Here is a 25,064-nt window from a genome sequence, read left to right as displayed (position 1 = left end):
CATTTGCGGTGCCATTGGAGTCAACAATGAGGTCTGGGAACTCTCATGAGACCACTCTACAGCTAAACAAACAGAGAAGGATGAAAAAGATTAAGCCCATACCAACACTTGACGTTCTAGTCCCCTCATCAGTTCAAATTGCCCTTACTGTAGCATGTCAAGGGCCCGCACTGAAAGTTGTTTTGGGGGCTTTATTCAACAACAGGAGTATTGATGTATAGAGTGTAGGTCATGCTGAAATTCATCTCAAATTTGGACTTTAAAACCAAACTTTAGTGAGACAAGCTGTTTATATAAACAGCCTCCATGTATTGTTATCATCTGAAGTCAACACCTTAGATAATCTGTGTTGGCAGGAGCTTAGTTTATAAACTATCTGGATTCCAAACAATTAATAAATTCACTTTAAGAATCTTTCTAAACTGAGTAACAAAACAATTATTTCCCACAGGAGATAAAGTTGTCCTGACAGAGAAACAGCACGCTTGGACTGTTATTAATACTTACGAAAAACTTGAGGTCCATCCCTATCTAAGGTCTCCTTTTTCAGCTCATATGAAGGCCAGGTTCCTAAGGTTGAGATTTGGCAGGTACTTCACTAAGGATGGTATACCACGGTGAAATCAACAATGGTGAACATCTTGTAGTAGACAATGTGGTTATGATAATGAATCCTTATCGCACATAATCTGTACTTGCCCATGATTATTGCAGGCACAATAAATCCTGCTAAAACCATTATTTTTCATTGCAGCAGTGAGAACTTGCCGTGAAGCAGTCAAAATATGTTTATCTGGCAAGAAAATTTTGTTTTTTGACTCAGGTTGAGAACATATTGAATTCCATTTGAATTTTGTCCACCCCTGGATGAACTGTGTAATTCTGCGAAATACAGTAGAACGAGTTTTATCATTACTGACATGATGTAGAGCCGGGTCTAATGGCTCAGTAGACTAATGCGCCCATTTCAGGGGCCTGTGTTCGACCTCATGGTCACAGGTTCAAATACCGGCGGGTCCACTCAGTCTTTCATCCATCTGAGGTCGATAAAATGAGTACCGTTGGGTAAAAATAAACATCTGTTATTCAGCGCCAAGATACCTAAGGGTGAACGTGTCCTTTACAAATACTTATGTTACGTATATGCTTTATTTTGGTTATTATAATATTCAGTATTAAACTTGTGCTTATGGAAAATTTCTTCTTTGGCTATCATTATGACAGGTGAAATTAATAGATATAATACTTAGAATTATCTGTTGAACTTTATGTATTCTCACATAAACTTGCTTTGTGTACCAGATACGATGGCATTGATGGTTTAGGCTTCTAAAATGTGGTTATTACCATTGTTGGACCTTTGTAATTTACTGCCTAAATTGTTTACATTCCTTTACTTACCTGAATCTTGAAATGATTTCATCTAAGTTTTCCTAGTTGCAATGAATGGATTTGTTTGACAAACCTAAATATACTATAATCCCAACTTGAAGCTAAATTCAGTCTAGCATTGCTTTTACGTGTTTATTTTGTTAAACAACATTTAGCTTACACTGACCATTTAAGCATTTAGCATCAATCTGCTGTACTTCTTGAAACCGATGTCCGTATTGCTTTAATAAATTAACTGATTGCATGTTTGCATTGCTGCTTATAATTAACTAGCTTACCCCATCGCGCGTTGCTGCGATCTCAGAAGAAAGGAAATTTAAGGAAACTTGTTATGAAAACATTCAATTTACATTGTGTCATTTGTATTGAAACTTATTCATTTTAATATGGAAAACATTTCAAAGTGTTGTTTTAATTCTGTTTTTTTATTCGAGTGCTTGTGGATACACAATATTTTTTGTTTTTCTGTCTGGTGCGTAGACGAATAAATCACAAGGTTTTCCGACGCGTGAGCTGGCCACATACAGTTGTCCATGTGAAAAGCACGGATTCTCCAAATCTAGTCCACACACTTGCAACGATTGTCCTTGTGCTTTGTTTATGGTCATTGCATGAATTTCATTTTGGCCTGTTTTTAGTTTATGTAATGTTGTGATGAGGTTAGTCACTGTTTTATTAATACACATCCTAATGATTTTTAGTAATCAATCAATAAACGTACTTACTTACATTGCAAGGTGAAGAGAACAGGAAACAAACACATCAACAAAACAAAGACAAACAAAAAGTCCAATAAGCAAAGCCAGTCAAATATACAAAGATCTGGCAAACAAGTGAACAGTAGAGTGAGAAAATCGCAAAGTTGAGGCATGGCAACTGTGACCTACTTCAACGGCACTACAATACAACAAGAACACTTCACAGGCAGCTCCAATCTGCTGTTGAGGGCTATTCAAAAACTGCATTTTGTGGTACATTTAGTAGTAGTACAATTGTACTACCAACATACTATAAAATGCTAATCACTAACCTCTGTGAGGACTCCGCCTCATGCATTGAAACAGGTTTTAGTAGTAAATCTGAGACAGATGGATGGAGTGGCTGGAAAATAGGACATCTTTGACTAAATGGAAGAGGATTGGTGAAGAGTAAGATGAGGGTCAATGAAGTTCTAGAAAATGATTTAGTGTTTGCTACATGAGGTGAGCCACAAAATAGTAAAGCCTCTACTCTTCATAAATTACACTTCTATAGTCGCTACAGCCAAAAAGACCTAAAACAATCATAAATGTATTCCTGCTCCGAGCTGGAATAAGTCCTGCACCACCTATGACCAACTATTGATACTACAATACCCTCCTGTAGAAAATAATGGGGGTAGAGACTCAAAATTAAACCCCATTGAATACATTCATTTATTTAAACTTTTAAAATATATCATTTAACATTAAGGCAATTTTAATAACCTGTTCTCAATTCAAAATCAATGTACTTAAAAAAAAATCAGATTAGTAAAAATATTCTATACATATTGTTCAGTAAGTTTTAATAAATAATAAATAAATACCAATATTTCACCTTATGTAGGGGCAAGTTTTAAAATAAATGTAAAAAAATACATATCAACATTTAATATGAAACATAGTTGATAGTGATGTAGAATTTCCTAAAAACAATTCTCCATTTAAAATTAATCTATACAATTCAATTACATTAACAGTTAACTTACAGTTACTTCACTTTTGAAAAAACTTCAACTTTTCACAATTTCCCTTTGCTTTAATATAGGGATATTTTGGCATAGGTTGCAAAGGTCTCCGTTAAGATTGGGGAACATCAAATACGGCTGTAAAGTCACTGCTAGTGGTAAATTTACAGCCAAATATGACTTTTTCTTTCTTCGCCCATATTTCAGGGGATAAGGGAAAGTCTACACTTTTGAGTAACTTTAAGCCCTTAAATGATGAATAGATATAAGTAGTAAAGTTACTAAAAAGTGTAAGAGTAAATTTACAGGTGTAGATTTTCTCATATGTAAGTTTACCTTTGTGAATACACCCTAAAATGTTTAAATAGTGCCACTGCATGTTATGGCCTGAAGTCTTGCCCCTTGCCTTTGCTGGCCTACTAGTCACAGCGCCCAAGCCCCCAAAGGCCGGTCTGCCATAGTCTTAAAGGGAAATACTTTAGTGATGTTCTTGCACTGGCTGGGTTGGGAATCTATATTTGAATAATGAAAGTGTTGGGACTTAATGCCACTGGCTCCTGTGAATTGATGAACTGAAGGAAGAATCATCATTTCTATATGCTGTTTTTGTGCTACTGAAAGCACTCCCCTTGTCAATTTGTATATTATTTAATTTTTGGTAAAGGTTGATGATACTAGGACCTTGAGGGTTGAAGCGCAACTCATCTATATTGTTTTGTCATATAGATATGCTTTGCCTTCACAATGTGTTAAGTTAGCATGAGCTTATTAGGAGTTTAAAGGTGATTTTACCTTTGTGCTGCTTCTGTACACGGCACATATTGTTATTAGAGCTTTGAACCTAGTAGAATATTTTGCTTCACACGAGAATAATATGTTTTGCTATTGTATCAGCTTTGCTTGGTAAGCTATGTCTGTACAGTGAGTGCCGAGGCCTTCAAGGTTATTTCAACACATTGGTTGCTGTGAGGTCTGATCTTCGCACGTTCTAGACATAACATATATGCAGCTGCGGCCAACTCTGGTATTAGGCGCGTTTAATATTGCACTGCACAGAGCATACACACACACTTGATGATGCTTCGCATGCAGAGAGCTGGTAGAAGATGAGGTGATCCCTTACCACTAGGATCAGAGGTATAGGGCTACCCTGCTAAACCCAAAGAGACCTTCTTAGATATAAAATAATATACTAGCCAGGGAGGGTAAGAGTTAGGTGCAATTTAGCCTACTTCCCTCTAGCATTTTAACATGCTTTCTCCTTTTGTATTCTATGGACTAGTAACTATGCTGATTACTTTGTTTCTTATAATATGTTTGCTTGTATTAGTTAAGATATTGCGCTTCAGAACACTGCATTAGAAAATAAACATTTCAAATGTGCACGTGTCTTCATTTACTCCTCGTTCTGGATTGATATGTTGGTATAACGAAAGAGTGTTCATGTATTCCACGTTACCTGAGGTGTTCTAAGTCCATGTTCTGGTTTGTCTAAACATTGGGAGTGTGTAAGAACCAGTGAGACACTGTTGCTAGTCTGGTAGGGGATTTTGGGTACTAAGGTGAGTATTGGCACACCCTAATTCACTGAGGTTCCAAGTCTCTATGCACAGTTCTGTGTGAGAACAGGATCCCTGCGACATGGCGCCCCACGTTGGTGGCCTTATAACATGACACTTGAGTAGTGCTCCTATCAGTCCTTAACACCCTTCGCTATTGTTTCTGGAGGACAATGGTGTCGGACAAACTTACTTATAGTAATATAGGTCTTTTCAAGCTTGAATCTTCACAAACGGTTTCCTTTTGAATTACTACCCAGTTGTGCTACGTAGTTTTTCTAGTACCTCTTTCTTCCTGTGTCGCTATGGCCGCTGCCGTTGATATTGCGCAGCATAGTCGGATTGCGGTTCGGAATCATTTGCAGGCTTATGAAGTCCCTGCAGAGGGCATGGCAGTTATTTTAGTAGTGAGTGCGGAAGTAGCTTACCCGTACCAAATTTTTTATTCGTGTGTGACCTTCCCGGCTGTGAATGCAAATACTAATGTATTCGACACGTACACTCGACTGCCATGCCACAGGAATATGCTCCCTATAGGACACAGGAAGTTCCTATTAATGCTTGGCAGCACCGAGTTTGGTTTAATGGCGCCCTACCCCACTCTTTGTTAACTCCGAGGTTAGGTCCTTTGTCCATTCCAGGCGCAACCTGGCCTGTTTTGGCTGGATTTACGCCGCATCCTCGACATCGAGTGGTTCCCGTTGTAGATTTACGGCCGTTATATACAGTCGCAATTAGTGTAATTCGGTCGTTGGTGCAGTACATTACCCGCAATCTTGCGGGCAGGGCCCCAGGTGCTGCAGCGCTTCCTGTCGGACAGGGCGGAATGAAACTCAGTCCTGTGATGGTGAACGAAGTAATGGGCAAGCGCCACCAGAATATGGATGATTTTCCGATCTGGCTTGCCGAAAAGTTTGACCAGCTGGAAGCAGTATTTCCTAACACGACTCCTGGTGAAAGACAAAGAATTCTCACAATTAGCATGCCAAAAGACTTGATCCCAGAACCTGGTGACTGTGAGACATGGGGTAGAACCTTTGGGGCAGTATATACGAGGTGCTTCGGCACTCTGTCAATGGATTTCCTTCCTACGGTCCTTAAGCGTGTTCAGGATGAGCACGGCCCGAGGCGGCAGTTGAATAGGGTATGTGCCTGTGCGGCACTTTTGACGTAGTTTCCGATCTCGTACTTGCGAATGTCAAGGGAGATGTGGTGAACTTTCAGGTGTCTAATGCTTTGCAGGCTGTACCCAAAGTCGACAAACCCCGACAGTTAGCAAGAATAATAGTTGCGGCTTATAAAACTGTAGGCCGTAATAGTTTGGGACTCAAGCCTTTCTCAACAAAGGAGAAAAAACAACCCCAAAGGCAGAAGTCAGAAACTGACGGACAGCCCAAGGCTAAGAAGCAAAATTGGCTGAAGAAACAACAAAAACAGGGTAAACAACAACAGCAGCAAAAACAGGAGTCCCGTCCTGCATCTCCAGTGCCTGCGCCAACAGAACGTGTTTATGACTTGCGCGATTGCGCGACGATAAAATCACCTGATCGTTTTCAGTTTTCTGAACAACGCTCTCCTCGTTCTTTTCAGGACTCATCGGCCTCATCGACCGGTGGTGGAGGAGGCGGCAGAGTTTGGGGTGGCCAGCAAGGATGCGACCAGCCCCGCCCGAAAGACGGTAAAGGCAAGCAGGAGGATTCTACACCAAAAAGACCCCAGTCTCAGAAAAAGAAAGTCGCCGCTTTAACAGCGAGATATGCCACAGATAGTGAGAACGCAGCTTCGGAATCAGACATGGGCTCTGACCTTGCTGGACAGCGCGGCGGAGATTACCATAGTGCAAGAGGCCCTGCGTCCGCTACTGAAGGTGACAGTGACTGACCATTATGTTGTTGTGGAGACAGCTGACACTAGAGTAGCTCCCCCTGATAGACTTTATGAAATAGTCCTTTAAGTTGAAGGGGACATACAACGTACCATAAAAGGGGTATTTCGAGAGAATCTTACGACAACCTATGATATTTTGTTAGCGGAGGCTGACTGGCCCCCACCTTTTGTGCTTGCAGCCCCGAGAGGGGAGGAGGTAATCCTCCCTAGCTTTGTGCACACAGTCTCGAAGGAGCATGCGCTGAATTTTGAAGAAGAGTGGGCTAAAGCCCTTGCGCCGGCTCTGTACCGTACACACTGTGGTTGGGATACATTTTCCTCACACCACGAGATTCCTTTACGGTCTATGCCACAGCCTCAACCTCAATATCCCATCCGACGCAAAGCTAAGGCTTCCGTTGCGGAAATCCTTGAACAATTGGAATATCAAGGTGTAATTGAAAGATGTGTGTCACCGATGAATAACCCTATTTTTACTGTAAGCAAGCCTGACTGATCATATCGTTTGGTATTGGATTACCAGCATTTGAACTCGCATTGCCGTACCTGTGCAGTACAAAATACACACAGCTCTGCCTTGGTAGACAGTCTGATGCGTAAACGGTTTAAGACCACGCTTGACATATCCAACGGTTTTTATGCCCACCATTTGGATGGTCTAAGTTCCCAATGGACCAGTTTTACAAGCGGCGGCAAACAAAACCAGTTCAAACGTTTACCAATGGGCTATAAGAATATTCCAGGCGTGTTTGCTGCCCGCATAGTCTCTCTCTTGGAGAGAGTAGACCCAGATGCGTGTTCGTATGTGGATGACATTTATCTCACAGACGACAAACTTTGGGCACATCTGTGTCGCGTTGACCGCATAATTTGTAACTTTGAGGACTTTGGCTACAAATTCAACTTTGCAAAGTCCCACATTGCAAAGTACACAGTGTTGTTCCTGGGCCAAGAGCTCAACAATGAAGGTCGAGGATTGGCTCCTCACTTCTTGGAGAAATGCGCACAGCTGCGTACTCCTTCAACTCTGAAAAATGTACAGTCTTTGCTGGGATTTTTGAATTTCAGGCGAACATACATTTCTCAATATGCCCATCGTATCAAGCCTTTGTATGCTTTGATACAACCAACTTTTACCAAATCGTGCTGGCTGCCAGAACACTCAGCTATTTTGCAATCTTTGTAGGCTGATCATTTAGAATCTAAATTCTTACTGACTCGTGATAACCACACCAACCTGGTGATAAGAATCATCCCTGGGGCGGTGGGTTTCACTTACCTTACTTTTAATGAAGGAGACACAGTGCCTATTGCTTACAAGTCACACTTGTACACATCGGCTGAAATGCGTTTTTCCTCTGTGGAGAAAGTTTTAACAGCAGTGCAGATGGCGATTCTTAAGGAACGTGCGCTGTCACAGGGAAAACGCATGTTGGTTGTTACCCCGTATCCTGCTTTGGAGGCAGTTACGAAAGCCAGTGTACCAAATTCTAAAGCTTTGCACCCTCAGTGGATACAATGGGCAGCATCATTGACCTCTCCGGATGTCACGTTTATTTTTGATGCCTCCTTACAATCGCAGGAGTTTCTGCAATATGAATTCGTTCATCCTGCACCTTGGGCTATGCGGCCTTTGGAGGATTTCCATTGCATCATATACACTGATGGTTCAGCGCAAGTTGCGCATGGGTCTAAGCACGCATACGTTTCTGCTTGTGCCATTGTGGTGGGTGCCATGGGGAACAATGAGTTCAAGTCCAGAGTCGTGCACACGCAGACTCTAGGGGTCTGCACCGCACAATTGGCAGAGCTTCGTGCTCTGATGCTTGCATTGGAGTGCGCTGATCCTAGTGTGACAACTCCTATTGTGAGTGATTCTTACTACTGTGTCCAGTCATACAATGAAAACCTGTTCTTTTGGATTCAGAATGATTTTCGTGATTCCAAGGGTAGCACAATAAAACATATAATCATCTGGGTCTGAGTGGCTGAGCTTAAAGAGCAGTTGCCTCTCGTGTTTGTAATTCATACTCTTGGTCATCAGCGCGTGGGAGTCCACGCTGTTGGCAATTCGCTTGCCGATGAGGCAGCAAAATCAGCAGTATCGTCATATTTAGTTGCAGCAGTTACACGGTCCAAAAGTAAGATTGATGATGATATCTTGGCAGCTATTGCTGCGACTGAGAAGGGAAGTAAATATCCTAAGGGGTTCCCTTCGAAGTATTCCTACCACTTAAGTCCTGATAAAGTGCCTTATGTGAAAATACCTGACGTTGGTGAAAGATTGATTCCCAATGCAGATCGCAGACATACATTGCTTACAGCGGCCCATAAAGGAGTTGCGTCTGCGCATGCGGGCGATTCGGCTACTGTGGCTCAGTTACAACAGCGTTTCTGGTGGCGGGAACTGTACAAACAGACGCGTGATTATGTCCTTCAATGTGACATTTGCCAGCAGATTAAACCTTCAACTGCTGTGCGTCCGCCCCAGACACAGTTGTTCATTTCTAATAAACCACTTGGTTGTGTTTATTGAGATCACTGCGGTCCTTTTTCTTCTGATACTGCGTATAAGTACATCTTAATAGCAGTTGATTCATGCACACGCTTTGTGTGGGCATGGCCTCACCGCAGCACTGATTCACGATCTGTCATAAGAGACTTGCGTGTCTTTGTAGGGATTTTTGCCTGTGGTACCTTCCACTCGGATCAGGGTCCGGCTTTTGCCTCTAAGGCTTATAAGGATGCCATGACTTTGTTGTGGGTCCAAGTCAAGTGTTCGTCTCCATACAGTCCTGAGGGTAATAGTGCTGTGGAACGGATGAACCGTGACTTAAAGCAGTCTTTGACAGCTCGAGTTATAGGCAGAAGTAGGAACTGGCTGGCCCACCTCAATGGCGTGCAGCATGTACTTAATTATCTCCCTAGAAGGTCTCTGGGTGGGTGGACCCCAAACGAAATGCTCTTTGGTATCAAGATGTATGTACCGGACCTTGACAGTCTAGACTCGGCGGCTGTTGCTGCCTCCTTTGACGTAGATGAACATTGCAATGTTTTACAGACTCTACAAAAGACGAGAGACAGTCTTGCAAAGGAACATTTGCCCTCCACCTCGGATGATGCGTTGCAGATTCCTGTAGTTGGCTGGCTACCAAAAGTTGGAGAATTGGTTCGGGAAAAGATAGAAAACAAGAAAGAATTTGGTCCCTCTTATCGAGCTCCAGTTCCAGTGCTTGGTGTGAAGGGCACAAGAACAGTAATTTTACCACCACTTCCTGGTCGTAAGGAAAACAGGTATATCTCCATTGACAATGTCAAGATACACGGAGTGGCCGATTCTTCTTAGTATGACACCGGCGGTCTCATGTCCTACGATAGTGAGAAATTCTGTATTGGCCCCGGCTTCTAATCCAGTGCCTGAGGTTGCCTTTGAGATGCCTGCAATTTCTAGTACTTTATTGAGTACATTGCCTGGTACTCACCTTGATGAAACTGACTACACTTACCCAACTGAATTTTCGATGCATGATTTACAAATTACAAATTCGCTTGGCCACAGAATCGAGATTTTCATTTGACACTGTTTCACACACATCATGAAAGCCTTCAAGGATTACATTTATGCAAGGCTGTTTAAAAAACATTTTTTGATTCCTTGGACCTATATTTGGCTGGTGCTTTTATCAATTTACCTTTTATGTCAATTGGTTTTGTGTTTTATTTTTTCCGTATCGTCAATGGACACTATGTCGGAGAGAGAACATGCATTCGACATATCAATGGAACATTGGCACCCCATTCCTCATCACACAATGCACAAAAATTGAAGAGAGACTTGGCTTTTGTTAACATCACTGCTTGGCCTGTCCTGGATGGGATAGTATGGGATGCTGTTAAGTTTCACATTCATGGCCCCACTGAGGTTATAATGTGCTTAGAGTTAACATGGGGGATGTATTTAAACAAAATGTACGTTCTGATGATTGGGATGTTCAGGCTGTAGAAGCATTGTTTTCTGATTTGAAATATTATGCTGCTTTTGATGCTGAAGATCTGTATTTAGAGTCTGCTAATTACGGTGATTTATATTGTTATCAACATTTTGGCAATCACTACCTGCATAAAACTAATACCAGGAGGAACACTGTAAATTATACACAATGGAAACATTGTCCTGCTCCTATACAAGGCAGTTCTGCTTCCTTTTTGAAAAAGTTCACTTATATCACCAAATTTAATCAGTCAAATCCCAATGCATTTTATTTTAAAATGACCGAAAAGTCCACATCCAAAGTTAGACTTACCGATACCAAATTATTGTACTCGAAGTCCTTTCTGGACAAGTTAGCTGTTGGAGGCTACGAGCTGTGGAAGGAAACAGTTGACCTTAAATCTGTTTGGGGTTCTAGAAGTTGGCAGGTGCAAGGCACTGAGGCTTTGCACCGTGCATGTCTCATCCCGAACCATATGTTGTTTTGGAATTCTACAATTTCACAGACCACATGCTTTGGATTGGCTACCTCTAAAAAATTAAATGCTCCCTGATTTGGAAGAATATTCAGGTTGGGGTAATACTACAAAATTTTCGATTAGAGAGTTGCGAACTCTGTTGCTAAATTCTTCATTTAACATATCCAGTTTGGATCCCAATGGCTGGTTGCCCTGGGTTTGGTTCAAGGCTTAACACAGGTCAGGGTGGATCCCCGTTTTGAAAGTGACCATACTGTGACTACCTATTCTGTAGGCAAATGATGTCAGACTTGGCTGCAACATTCTACCTTGACGTCAGTTAAACTGCATTTGTCTAAACTGACTGACGATGTTGATTTGAACGATTTTATAAAAGGCCCGGTTAAAGGTAGATCTAAGAGATGGATATATGCTGTTTATAATGAATTCTGGAAAACATCCCAGATTGAGGCGGCTACCCGCCTTAGGGCTATAGATCAAACTAATTTAGAAAAAGTGCTAGCAGTTGTAGCTAATAGCGTTAACACGCTTTCTTCCCGCATTTACACATTGGATAATATTGTGTCATCTGTTGTTGATATTGTGCAAGATGAAGTGTCTGTATTGTACCATGGTCAGAATCAATTGCGCTCTGTTATGCAGTTTTCATGGACCCTGCAGACGCTTAAGGCCGGAAAAGTGCCATGGCATTACATGAAAACCTCTTCTCTTTTAGCCCCGTTTAATTTGACTGACAAGCAACGTTTGCTTTCAATGAAAGATGCCACTTTTTCCATGTTGCACATTGAACGATTGGAGTCTTTGCCGTTTTCTGTGGCTGAGGCCACTACTGCAACGTGGCTTATCCAAGGATTAATAAATCTTCTGTTTCCTCTGTTCGAGTTTAAAAACTGTATGAAGTATTTTGCCATTGGTAGATCCGAGCCTCTTGGTAGTTCCTATCTCCATGAAGCCTGGTCGCTTCCCTTTACATATAGATGCCTTAGGGTAGGCAAGGAAGTTTATCTGAATGGTGAAGAATGCACTGAAACACCAGATCATTCATTAATGTATAGACATATCCAATTACACGGCTCCTGTATTCAAGACGAGCCCAACTTAGCCTGTGTCTATAAAGGTACACCCGTGCCTGCTATCGTTCCCACCTTCACATTACTGGCAAATGGGAGTTATTTACTATTAAACAATGAGGATTGCTGTGGGTTAATAAAAGGCATTGCTTATGTTGTTACCGCCAGTGAGCGTGTGGTTTGCCGTAAAAATGTGATGTATCCACCCACGCATGGGAAACTGGATGTTTCCATCTGCCCGAAGATTCCGACCTTGAAAGCAGAGTTCAATAAGATGAGTCGAATAAGAGCTCTATTGTCCCAAAAAGAAGTTGCCCTCACATCTGCTCGTGAAACATTTGGCCTTCACATAGCTAACACCCGCACCGAGGTGCATGTTTTATTAAATACTGACTTGCCGTTGCATTTCGGTGAATTAATTCACACCATCTTTAATGCATCCTCCACAACTGGGCTGGCGCACTTTTTTAAAGTAGTTAGCAGCGGCCTTGTGACTTCATTTCAGAGTATATTTGGGGTCTTTCCTGCTTTCTTTAATTCAATCTTTTCCAGCCTATTTGGTGGATTTCCCATTCTACTGTCGCTGGCTGCAGGCGTTCTTTTGCTATTTTGTTTTATTCAAAATGGATGCACATCCTGTCTTTGGAGACGAGCTGTCTGGACTGGCACTGTTTCGCAACAGAATGCTTGAGTACTATGGAGCGCTGCCACTTGCCACCTTAAGTGCAGTTTATGGATTATCATTTCGATTTTCCTATTTCACATGTGTCCAGCCTGTCTTTCATTGCCTGAGTTGCGATTTTGACTGGGCCCTGGATTTGTGTCTGCAATACGGTGTCTCCTAATGTGGATTAAAACCAGCTCATGAGCCCCTTAGTTGCTCATGAATTGCTTTGTTCTGAAGGAGGAATTATGGCCTTTGCAGCGATGCAAGGAATACTGGGTCGTTGGAATGTGTTCGCAGCGGCGCAAGATTTCTTGGCACACAGCTTCATCGAGAACCCACCGAGTTGCCCTCTGATGGTGCTAGAGGCTCCGGTAATTCAAGAGCATGTATGTTCTTTCCCGCTTTTCAGTTCAGTTCAGAAATTTTTATTCGATGAATAAAAAAACATCATAAAAGCACATATCCATAATTAAAAAAAAATTCAATACAGTCTCTGAACTCCATATAAAAAAGTCAATACAGATAAAAGGTAGAAACAGGCTTATCTTTAACATTGATTAGCTTAAACCTCTAGTGTTTCTCAGCCTAACTGATACCTTAATGAAATTCATTATGCAACATAAAGTGTATGCGTCATTTGCTCTTTGTAAAAACAGTAGGGCATCTTTGGCATGACGAAACTTCGCCTGTTTTAAAATCTCTACCAAGAATTTCTGTCTGGGGGACCTATAATAAGAACATAAAAGTACAAAATGAAGGGTGTCCTGCGGAGACCTATTGTCGCAGCCGTAGGCACCCTTCTGCTCAATGGTTACAGTAAAATCTGTTGGATCAGCCAGTACATTAGGTAATAAATTGAGCCTAAAACGAACCATTAAAAAACGATCCTGGGCATTATGCATCAGATACAAATAGGGTTCCATGCCCACACTATTCTTAATAAGACAGTGGGATCTGACTGTACGTTTCGAGGCTTCCACTTGTGCCCTGCGTGTATCGAACTGATCAAGTAACCTTTTTTTAATCTTCAATTTTTCCAAGTTCGATACCGCTCTAGGATTATTAAAAAGGTCCAGCTGATCTAAATCTTCTAGAGTGTCCTTCACATATTTAAGCCACGGGATATGCTGGCTCCTATCCCTGTTCAAACAGTCACTCATGATTTGTCTGTTCAGGTCAGCTTCTTGGTTTCCCCAGATTCTCAGCCATGCCATAATTGGCCTGAGCTTGACCTGATCCTCCATAAATGGTCTGCCTAATTCTCTTTGGGCTATTATCGCCGGGGAGCTTGCTGGGATTTTTAAAACCCTTCTTAAATACTTATCTTCCTCCAGTTGCAAAAACTGCTTGATGTCCACAAAACCTTCTGCCCAATACATGGCTTTCGTGCAACTTATGGCTCCGTATAAGTTCATGAGTTGTTCTGGAGACCAACGGCCTAGCCTGCGAGCAAAATTTGTAATGCCACCATTAGCAGATATGAGTTTTGAGCACCGCTCATCAACTAGAGGCTTACATTTCAGTGCCCCGTCAAAAAGCAGGCCAAGATAAGAGAAAGACTGCACCTTCTCTAGGGTGTGAGACCCTATCTTATATACAAATTTCTTACAGGGATTCGTGCCTGCCAGCATTACGAATGACTTACTCAGATTCACTGATAAATCTAAAGTGTCCATAAAATTGGTGAATCCGTCAATCAGACACTGCAGACCCCTCGGAGTGCGGGCAAACAGGACCGCGTCATCCGCGTACAAAAACACCGGTATATGGAGCGAGCCTGCTTTCGGGCAGTCTGTGTTTAGGGCAATTAGGGACCTCTCTAGATTGTTAATATAGAGCGAGAAAAGGAAAGGGGCGAGAATGCACCCTTGTCTCACTCCACTGGTACACCTAAAAGGTTCAGTATTCCCGCCCTCCATATTATAGCGCACTTGTGCGGTTGTATCCCGATGTAAATCCCTAAGAATACTGATCAGGCCCGGGTCAATGCCCATCTCACTCATCATCGCCCACAACTTGCTCCTGTTCACATGGTCAAATGCCGCCGCTAAATCCATGAACCCCATGTATATGGCTTCATTGCTGGCTTTGGTGTATTTGGCCACCAGCATGTACAGATTTAAACATTAGTCGCTGGTGGACCTTCCTGCTCTACAGCCTTACTGGGTGTCTACGATGATACTGTGTTCTTCAGTCCAGTCAATTAAGCGTTCAAGGATGACCCGGCCCAGGACTTTAGCCGATACATCGATCAGTGAGATGGGTCTATAACATTGAGGGCTGTCCCTATTGCCCTTCTTAAAGATGGGGACAATTATTGCGGTCGACCAAGAGCGAGGTAGTTTGGACTTGACTGCTGTATTAAAAACCCTTGTTAAGATGGGGGCCCATAAGCCAACATTGCTTAGGTATAGGTCAGGTGGTGTACCATCAGGGCCTGGAGCTTTGTTACGGGACAGGCCCTGGATCCCCCTGATAATTTCTTCCAGAGAGAATTCTACGTCCGTACTCCGCATTCCCTCCCAACCCCCCCCCCCATTTCCTGCCAGCTCATGATTATAGAGGCCCTCAAAGTGAGATACCCACTGTTCGGGCAGGATATTGTTCCCTATGTCTGGGGTAGTACTGTCCTGGAAGCATGGCCTATTGATTATTCTCCAACATGCTGTCTGGTCTCTTTTTTCCCCAGCCTTCCTTAAATCGGCCCATGCTTCAGCGTGAAGAGAAGCCTTCCTCTGTTTTAGAGCATTTATTTATATCTGTCTACAGTGGATTATCCTTAGTCTATCCCTTGGCTTAGATTTCAAGCTGACTTTTAGGTCTCTGAGTGCACGTGAGCATTTGTTATCAAACCATCTTGAATGGGGGATATTTCCCCCTGGGCCCTTTGCCTTTAATAGGTTTTCGACCAGGCTAGTGACTGACCGAAATGCCTCCATGAGGGGGCTGCCCACTATCTCTAGATCTAAGCACTGCTCAATCCAATTTTCCCCTTTATCTATTAAAGATTTATAAAAAAACTTTGCTGTCGATTTTAGCCCACCTCAGTCGTCTACCCTGGTCTGTAGCTCTCAATTCAATATCCGGATGTAAACCCCTCTTGGGCCTACCTCTATCTATTAATACAAGAACCAAGGGATTATGGTCACTGAATATGCTCCAGTCTATCTTGACCGAGTTAATACAATTTCTAAAAAGTCTGGAACCCACAATATAATCTATATAGGAGGAACAACCTCTACCTTTAAAGGTGGGGGTCAACGATCCATCTTCCTCCAAGCTAACCATGTCTATCGTGTGTTCCAACACGTAGGATTTTAGAAGCTTGCTAAGGTCTGTTCCCTCTACAGTGTGTTCAAAGTTAGAGCCCTTCTCGATTGTACAAGATGACCAATCACCAGTCAATGGAAACAAGTTTGAGCATAAATGGCAATTTAAGTCACCCATCACTAAGACAGAAGGTTCTACAACCCCTTTCTTGCCAGCTAGCTCCTGACTAAGTCTATGATCTAATTCCTGTATCGGGGAATTAGTTCCTGTTGCAAGCCCCGTGTTATAGATGTTGAATAAAATCAACCTCCACCCACTCCCAGTAAATCCAGCTCCTTGAAGGGTAAATGAGGACCAGAGGGCCAATGTCCAAACTCCTTCTAGGTTTAGGTCAACATATAGCGCTAACCCTCCAATTGCCCGACCGTATCTGCCTTTTTGAGCAGGCACAAAAAAACATTTGTAGCCTGCTATGTGATACAGGGTACTATCCACCGCCCATGTCTCCTGCAGAGCTATAACCTGGAACCCACTAATATATTGTCGCCATTGTTTGTTGTGAAACTTCCCCGCCAGTCCCGCTACATTCCATGACAGAATTTTCGGTCCCCCCTCTAGTGAGTATTCATTTGTCCTATCCGTTGGTCCCGAGGGTGCTTTTGTTAACCCTTCCTCTCCCCTTGCAGCACAGGCTGTTCCCCCTGGGCTAACATGGGTTGTTGTGCTGGAACCACCCTTAGCCCCATTACACTATTGGGGCCTTCCTGCATAATATGTTGGTTCTCGTACTCCAGAATATTGCCCCTTTTATGCTGTACATGCAAATTAGTCAGATTCATATCCGGGGATTGTGATGGGACAATAACATCCGTCAACCCTGTCGTGGATTCTGTCACTTCCTGTACCTTAGTGGTTCCTAGCTGCGCCCCAATTGAATCGGAGGTGTAGTGAGCTGATCTAGACAGTCAATCGTTCGCATCCAGGGACGTAAGGGGGCTAAATCTATTTGTCCATTCGGCAGCACCCTGTACATTCTGCATCCGGCCCTCCCAGCTATAATTGGTAACATTATGTGCTCTTAAAGTCAGCCCTGGTCTACCCGGCAGATGCCTTGCATTAAGCGTGACACCATGCACTGGATAAAAATAACCCAATGGTAGTGGTCTTATTGAACTTATAGGGCTTATGTGCCCATTGTACAATATGCATTCCACTAAACTTGTGTCCCTGAAAATCACTATTATGCAATTACCTGTTGTGTCTTTAATTCTTGTGCCTAACCAGTTCACTCTTCTCACATGGAGGATCCCCCCACTTTTATTCTGTGGCAAGGGCCTATTCAGATTTAACCAGTTTGTTATTTTGTTTTTCAATTCATTGTGCATCTCTTTCTTTTCTGGCCTGTGTTCCGGGACCCCCACCAGTACAACCACATAGGGGCAGGCTGCAGCTGGTAAGTTAATAGTGGGCACGGAAGTCGAGCTTCTTCCAGTGCTCTCCTGCCTTATGTGAGGAACTTCTACTGGTTTAGGGGTAGGAGGCTTGTTATTACTTGACTGGGATTGCACTTGACCCGTTCCCCTGTCTGCACCCTTTGGCTCTATCCCCGTGGTGTTACCCACCCCCAATTGTATGGTAGTGTTAGATGAAGTTGGTACCTGGCTAACAGGCTGATTCTTGTTACCTTGGTTAGTAATTTATGTCAGTGATTGGGGCTCCGTACTATTGACCCTAATAACCGTATTGGTTGATGTTTTGGTGATCATAGCGGTATCTTGTTTCCTACCACGTTTATTTAATTCGTTTAAAATTCTATCTAGCCTGCTAGCTAGTAGTTTGATCTGGCTTGCAATAAACATTTCTAAATGGTTTTGTATGCCCAAAATTATTTGAGCCATCAACCTCGGCGGGACAGGGTCCTCTTTTGCTTGGGTTTCCCTATCCTCTAAATCTATATACTCTGATGGCAATGCTGTAACCTTCCTTTTTGTTTTTTTGGCACCTGGTTTCTTTGGGTATACTTTTCTTTTTTTGCAGCTTGATTCTTCCTTATCGGGTACATTTACCAGTGTTTCTGCCACAACGGGCATCTGAGCGCAAGCGATATCATACGCGGGTGATGCCAAAATAGCTTGGAGGGAGACCAACACTATCTCACTGTCAGTACTATTCTGAGAAGCAGGCGGGTCGGTTGTTGGGGTTAAGGAGAGGCGTCTCTCTGTGAGCTCGATCTCGCTAGAAACGACCCCAATGACTTTCCGCAGCATGATGTCAATCGCGGTGGGCTGAGCATTTCACGGGAGCGATAGGTTAGGCTCCGGCTGTGTGGCACCAGATGTGGGGGTATTAAGCAATTTAACTTTTGATGAACGGGTTTTCACGCAGCTAGCCATGCTATAGGTAGAGTGAAGTTATTACTAAAATGAAATAACTACCCTGTTTTACCCTCGATACACACTACCCTAGCACATCCGAACACCCAAATAATAACCTTAGTAGATACCACATTACATGTTATGAATCATCCTGATTCTGTCCACAATGACTAACAGTCTTAGGGCTAGATGTAGGTAAATCAGATTTACCGCTTCATAAATACCGAATTTTACCGATTCGGTATTCATGAATCGGTAAATCTGATGTAGGTATTCATTCGGTAAAAAATACCGAATCAGTATGATTCGGTATTTACCGATTCTGTAACTACAGAATCGGTATTTGCCATTGATTCCTATGGGCCTTGAAGCCCCTAGGATTCAATAGCAATACCGATTCGGTATTTACCAAATCGGTAAAAATACCGAATTGCAAAGGGGGACAGGGTGTCACTTGGACACCCTGTTGCACCCTTAGGGCATGTCTGTGTGCCACATGGCACAGGTGTACATGCACAGATGTGCATGTACACAAGAATTCGTTATTTACCATGCAATTGTATTACATGGTAAATAACGAAGTCTAAAGGCCCTGTAGCACTGTTAGAAGTGCTACCTACATAGGAAAATACAGATTCGGTAATTTTTTTAACGATCTGTAAATTTACCGAATCGGTAAAATTTACAGATTCTGTAATTTTACAGATTCGGTAATTTTACCGATTTGGTAAAATTACCGATTCGGTAAAATTTCCGATTCGGTAAAATTACCGAATCTGTATGTTTTCAGTGCCCCTACATACCAATGTCCAAATACCGGTCGGAAACGGTTGAAAATTCCGACTGGTATTTTGACACCTACATCTGGCCCTAGATGTCTTACTTTGTATACTGTTTCTCAGTCCAACTGGCAACAAGAGTCTTGCACTCCTCTACATCCAAGGAGGGTGGCCCAGCCCGGCCTCTTCCGTCCTTGGACGGCCTTAGACGGCCCGCCCTTGTCCCGGGCTTAACCCGGCCTTGACCCGCGCGCGATCCCGCGACGTGGGGGCTCTCGCCAAACTTTATGCGCCTCTGGGCGCTGGGCAGGGCGTGTGCAGCTTCCTGTTGCCAGGGGAGCTGGGAAATGGAGTCCCCCCCTCACTGCGGCTGTGCCATGGTCTGGAAAGGCAACGGCGGCAGGGGGAGACTAGGGGCAGGGTCGCGGTCCCAGTTGCTGGCTGGAAGACACAGAGAGCTTCAGCAGCCCCCACCAACAATCAGGTATTTCAAAAGGAGAGCCCCGCTCCACCGGGGCTCTCGCCAAACTATAAGCGCCTGCGGGCGCTGGGCAGGGCGTGTCAGCTTCCTGGCGCAAGGAGAGCTGGGAAATGGAGTCCCCCCCTCACTGCGGCCGTGCCGTGGTCTGGAAAGGCAACGGCGGCAGGGGGAGACTAGCGGCAGGGTCACGGTCCCAGTTGCCGGCTGGAAGACACAGAGAGCTTCAGCAGCCCCACCAACAATCAGGTATTTCAAAAGGAGAGCTCCCGCTTTTAAATTGGATGGCTGATCTATTTTCGGATGAGAACAGTGACTTCCTGTTGGAAGCTATTGCTGCTTATTTTGCATATTTAGTGTTAGGATGAAGTATATCATCACCATTTATTGGACATTGAACATTTGTTTTGGCATATGACAATTTTCTCTGCCCCAGGCCTATTGACTTTGTTAAAGCCACTGACTACACTTTCTTAATTTTGAGATTTTGTTTTTGAGTGAAGAATTTTTTTTTTCACTAGCAAAAATTTGAGCTGACTGTGATTCATGAACTCTGCATTTCAAAATGTGTCCCTTATCTTATCTTATCTTATCCATACTCAGATCAAGGGAGGGTGTCATATAGATATGCTTTGCCTTCACAATGTGTTAAGTTAGCGTGAGCTTATTAGGAGTTTAAACGCCATTTTACCTTTCTGCTGCTTCTGCACACGGCACATATTGTTATTAGAGCTTTGAGCCTAGTAGAATATTTTGCTTCACATCAGAATAATATGTTTTGATATTGTATCAGCTTTGCTTGGTAAGCTATGTCTGTACAGTGAGTGCCGAGGCCTTCAAGGTTATTTCCACACATTGGTTGTTGTGAGGTCTGATCTTCGCACGTTCTAGACATAACATATATGCAGCTGCGGCCAACTCTGGCATTAGGCGCGTTTAATATTGCACTGCACAGAGCATACACACACACATGATGATGCTTCGCATGCAGAGAGCTGGTGGAAGATGATGTGATCTCTTACCACTAGGATCAGAGGTATGGGGCCGCCCTGCTAAACCCAAAGAGAGCTTCTTAGATATAAAATAATATACTAGAAAGGGAGGGTAAGAGTTAGGTGCAATTTAGCCTACTTCCCTCCAGCATTTTAACATGCTTTCTCCTTTTGTATTCTATGGACTAGTAACTATGCTGATTACTTTGTTTCTTATAATATGTTTGCATGTATTAGCTAAGATATTGCGCTTGAGAACATCTATTAGAAAATAAACATTTCAAATGTGCATGTGTCTTCATTTACTCCTCGTTCTGGATTGATATGTTGGTATAACGAAAGAGTGTTCATGTGTTCCACATTACCTGAGGTGTTCTAAGTCCATGTTCTGGTTTGTATAAACATTGGGAGTGTGTAAGAACCAATAAGACACTGTTGCTAGTCTGGTAGGGGATTTGGGGTACTAAGGTGAGTTTTGGCACACCCTAATTCACTGAGTTTCCAAGTCTCTATGCACAGTTCTGTGTGAGAACAGGATCCCTGCAACAGTTTGGTTATTGTCACTTGTCCAATTCTGCTGGGCTATTACTGCTCTATTATAGTTGTTTGTAACAAAGGTAGTTGGCCTCTCTTTTCAAATTGCGAAACACTTGTCAAAGCTTATTGACTTAACCGTTTTAATTGTGAAGCAGGCCCCCAAACTGCTCCTCTGTCAGGTTCTGACAATTTAGGGACATGACACAAAAAAATCACAGTCACCAAGGAGATCAGGAAACAACACCAAACTCTTCAGCAAACAGTAAACACCTATACCAGTCAGCACAGACAAAGACTGTAAGTGAAAGTTAAAGAAGCTTCACACTTCCTGGCTTTGCAGCGTGGCTTAGCCATTGTGTCGTTTTTTCCTGACGCTTCGATAGACAGATATCCAACTCGCTTCTTACACTTTGGCCAAAGCATTGTTTTTGATGCTTGTGCCCAGCACTCTTTCCACTCAAGCTGCAAGCTTAGTCATAAAGCATCACATTTACTACAGAAAAGTCACCTTTCATACTTTAGAGTCACCTTTCCTACTCAAACGTCACAGTTAGTGTTAAAGCGTAACTTTCCATGCTAAAGAGTCACGTTTACTACAGAAAAGTCACCTCTCAAACCATAGTGTCAGCTTTCTTACTCAAAAGTCACATGTATTGGTAATTGTTGCATGGGTAAGGGACTAGCACAGACACTAAGGGGTCGATTACGATGGCGGCCGGACCTGCGCAAGGGGCCCCCAGAAGCAAAGGTCCACATGCTTTTCCACGGCAGAAAAGCCGCCGTGGAAAAGCATGTTTCCGCACCCATCCTAATGTGGCTGGCGGTGTCTTGCAGACACCACCACCATATTGCGGTCCACACCCCGCGGATCAGCGGCGGATGGACTTGCTGTCCGCCGCTGATTCCATTGCCATCATAATCTGGCAGTGGGTGTTTTCTATGCCGCGGCGGTGAACCCGCATCCTCCGGGCCGGCGGAGGCTTCCACTGGCCCGGAGGATGCGGATTCACCGCCATCGTAATCGACCCCTTACTCGGGGCAAAGAGGGTTTTATTAGTTTCAATAAAGTTTTCCGTCTTAGAGTCAGACTTTCTGGAGAATGTGATGGAAGGTCCGCTTTATAGTAAGGACTCTGTTCTCTCCCGGTTTCTCTTCTCACTCGTTCCCTTCTGGACTGGCGGCGGCTTCCTACAGACTCCGGGTCCATGCGGCAGGAAACATAAAGAAAGAGAGATGACTGTAAATTTCCTTATCCCTCGGTTTATAGTGCAGGGGAGGTAGTGAGGGGGCACCCGAACACACGTGGTACACTCGTATCAGGTTCCGTTAGGCGATGTGCTCAAAGTGGATGTGCCCAAAATAAAGCAAGCAAATGGAAAAGAAACCAAAAATAAACACGGCAAGTACGCAGCTTCTAGAGCTACGGGGGTGCTTTATCCCGCCTCCCCACCCAGCCCATGAAGCGTTTGCGTACCTGCACAAGCCACGCTCCTCTGGCTCCTCCAGACATCCTCAGTTCCCAGTCTCCACTTCCTCTTCTTTCCCCTTGGGTTTGGCGTCTCCAAACAGCACCACCGTCTCGCCTTCCATCATGCCTCCCTGTTCGGTGTTGGGCCTCACCTACTTCCGGGATCCCCTCTGAATTAGGGGCATGTAGGAGGTGACGTCAAGGGGCGGAGTCACGTCTTCCGGGCTTCCCCATACATAGATGTTTCCCTCTAGTGAGTCATCGAGGCAGGACGGGCTTCTGGTCTCGGTAGTCCATGGGTCCTGTCGGGGAGAAATGAAAGCTACAGAGGGAGGTTTTGAGATCCACCAGTCCTCGCTGTCTGTGCCTTTTGTCTTAGGTAAGCTCGTCATGTCACAGTAATGCATGTTTTTCCATGCTATAGAGTCACATTTACTACATAAAAGTGAACTTTTAAACCATAATTTCACCTTTCTTAATCCAAGGTCAATTTTAGTGGTAATGCATGACTTTCCATGCTAAAGAGTCACATTTACTACAGAAAAGTCACCTTTCAAACCATAGTCCCACCTTTTGTACTATAGTGGGCAAGGCGCAAGAGGCACACAACATATGACAATGCACAGTGCATTGTTTCTGGGGCTTTGACGTTGATGTCTAGCTTCCAACCTGATTGTAAACTTCTGAGGACTACTTCTAGTTGATGAAATGTGTGTACGTAGATGTTCCCTGGGACTGTGACATAAAAGCAAAGACAACTAATGGTTTCAATCATTTTCTCATATTGAACCTTTATGCAAAGTTTCCATTCCCAAGCATCTGTATTACATAAAGAAATGTTGCACAATGTGTGTGTGTTGGCAATTGCCTGCTACAATGTTTTGGATGTCACCCCATCTGCATTCTTCTCTTCCTCCTCCTGGTCCATCAGGGTCCTGCAGTTGTAGGTCCACATCCCAGGGGGCATTAGTATGTACACAAAAATGTGCTGTATGGCACACACCAAGATTATATTGCAGACCATGGAGGGGGGAGCAATTGAACTCCTGAAATGTCCAGGCAGCAGAACATGGCATATAGCAGTCCAAAGTTTCTCTCAACACTGGTATTGTTGAGGGTCTGTTTGTATGCCTCCTCTTTGGGTGTGTGCATAGTGTGTCATAACCCACGTCTGGATCCTATATCCCTGGTCAGCTGAAAGTGAAGAAAAAGGACAACTGTTAATACTTTTTTAAACTGTTACAGATACATGACAGGCCATGTGTATTATGGGTATTTACATTGTCAGACAGATTTCTAACATTGTTTTCACAATGTGTATTAGTGATACAGTTGTTGATAGGTTTACACTTTTCTCGTCCACTACTCTGTGTTATAGCAAATGCTGAGCATGGGCTGATACATTGCACACTTCTACATCCTGACTGTCATGTAGAACGTGTAGTTGTCTGTGATGTGTATTTAGAGATGCACCAGATCACTCTAAGATATGTGCTCCAACTACATGTGTGAACTTACCGATTGTGGATCTAATATTTGGTAGTTGGTCCTCCCTAGGAGACATAGGATATACGCCTTACACTGACATATGTATATGTCCATGTTATACCACAGATGTGGATGGGGGATATTTGACATGCCTTATGAAAGTTGGAAGTGGGATGTAGACACCCCCACAATGGCCATGGACCCCCCCTTAAACACATTGCCCTGTAATGTATTGCTCTGTACTCTTCCACCCTTAAACAGAAGCTGTGGTGGCTTTGCATGTTTTGACATTGGTAACTGGTGGGTTTGCCTGACATGATGTATGGTGCATGTTTGAGACACACCCCTCTTACCTATGTTCCTATCTGCATCAATAGACACTGCGATGGGTATTATGTCATCCATTTCTAACTGATACTGGGTGTGTTAGGTATTTGAATGTTGCTTACCTACAAATAGCCCATTGCCATATTCTAAACTATGGAAGCCATCATTAATGATGGACTGCCTGAATATGTATGTGTTATGCACACTGCCAGGGTATTTGGCCAGCACATTCGTGAAGAGATTGTCCTTGGTGGCCAGGATATTTATCTAGTGTTTCTCCTTTTTGTTTCCTGCAGAGAGGGGATATGGCTGTAGGGGGTACAAGTTGCACATGTGTGCAGTCCATGGCACCAAGCACATGTGGGAACCTAGCAATGGCATGGAAGCCTTGTTTTATCTCCAGCTGAAGTCCCTGGGTATAGAGATGGGATGCGTCTGCATTGAGTACTAGTTGCACATGTATGCTGTCCATGGCACCAAGCACATGTAGGAACCTAGAAATGGCATGGAAGTCTTGTTTTTTCTCTAGCTGCAGTTCCTGGATGTTGAAGAAGAGGAGGTGGTGGGGTGGCAGATTGATGATGGCATTCAGGACAG

The sequence above is a fragment of the Lissotriton helveticus genome, chromosome 5_1 (assembly GCF_964261635.1).
Source record: "Lissotriton helveticus chromosome 5_1, aLisHel1.1, whole genome shotgun sequence".
Lineage (NCBI taxonomy): Eukaryota > Metazoa > Chordata > Amphibia > Caudata > Salamandridae > Lissotriton > Lissotriton helveticus.
The sequence above is the reverse complement of the archived record's forward strand: the minus strand, read 5'-3'. Positions refer to the sequence as shown.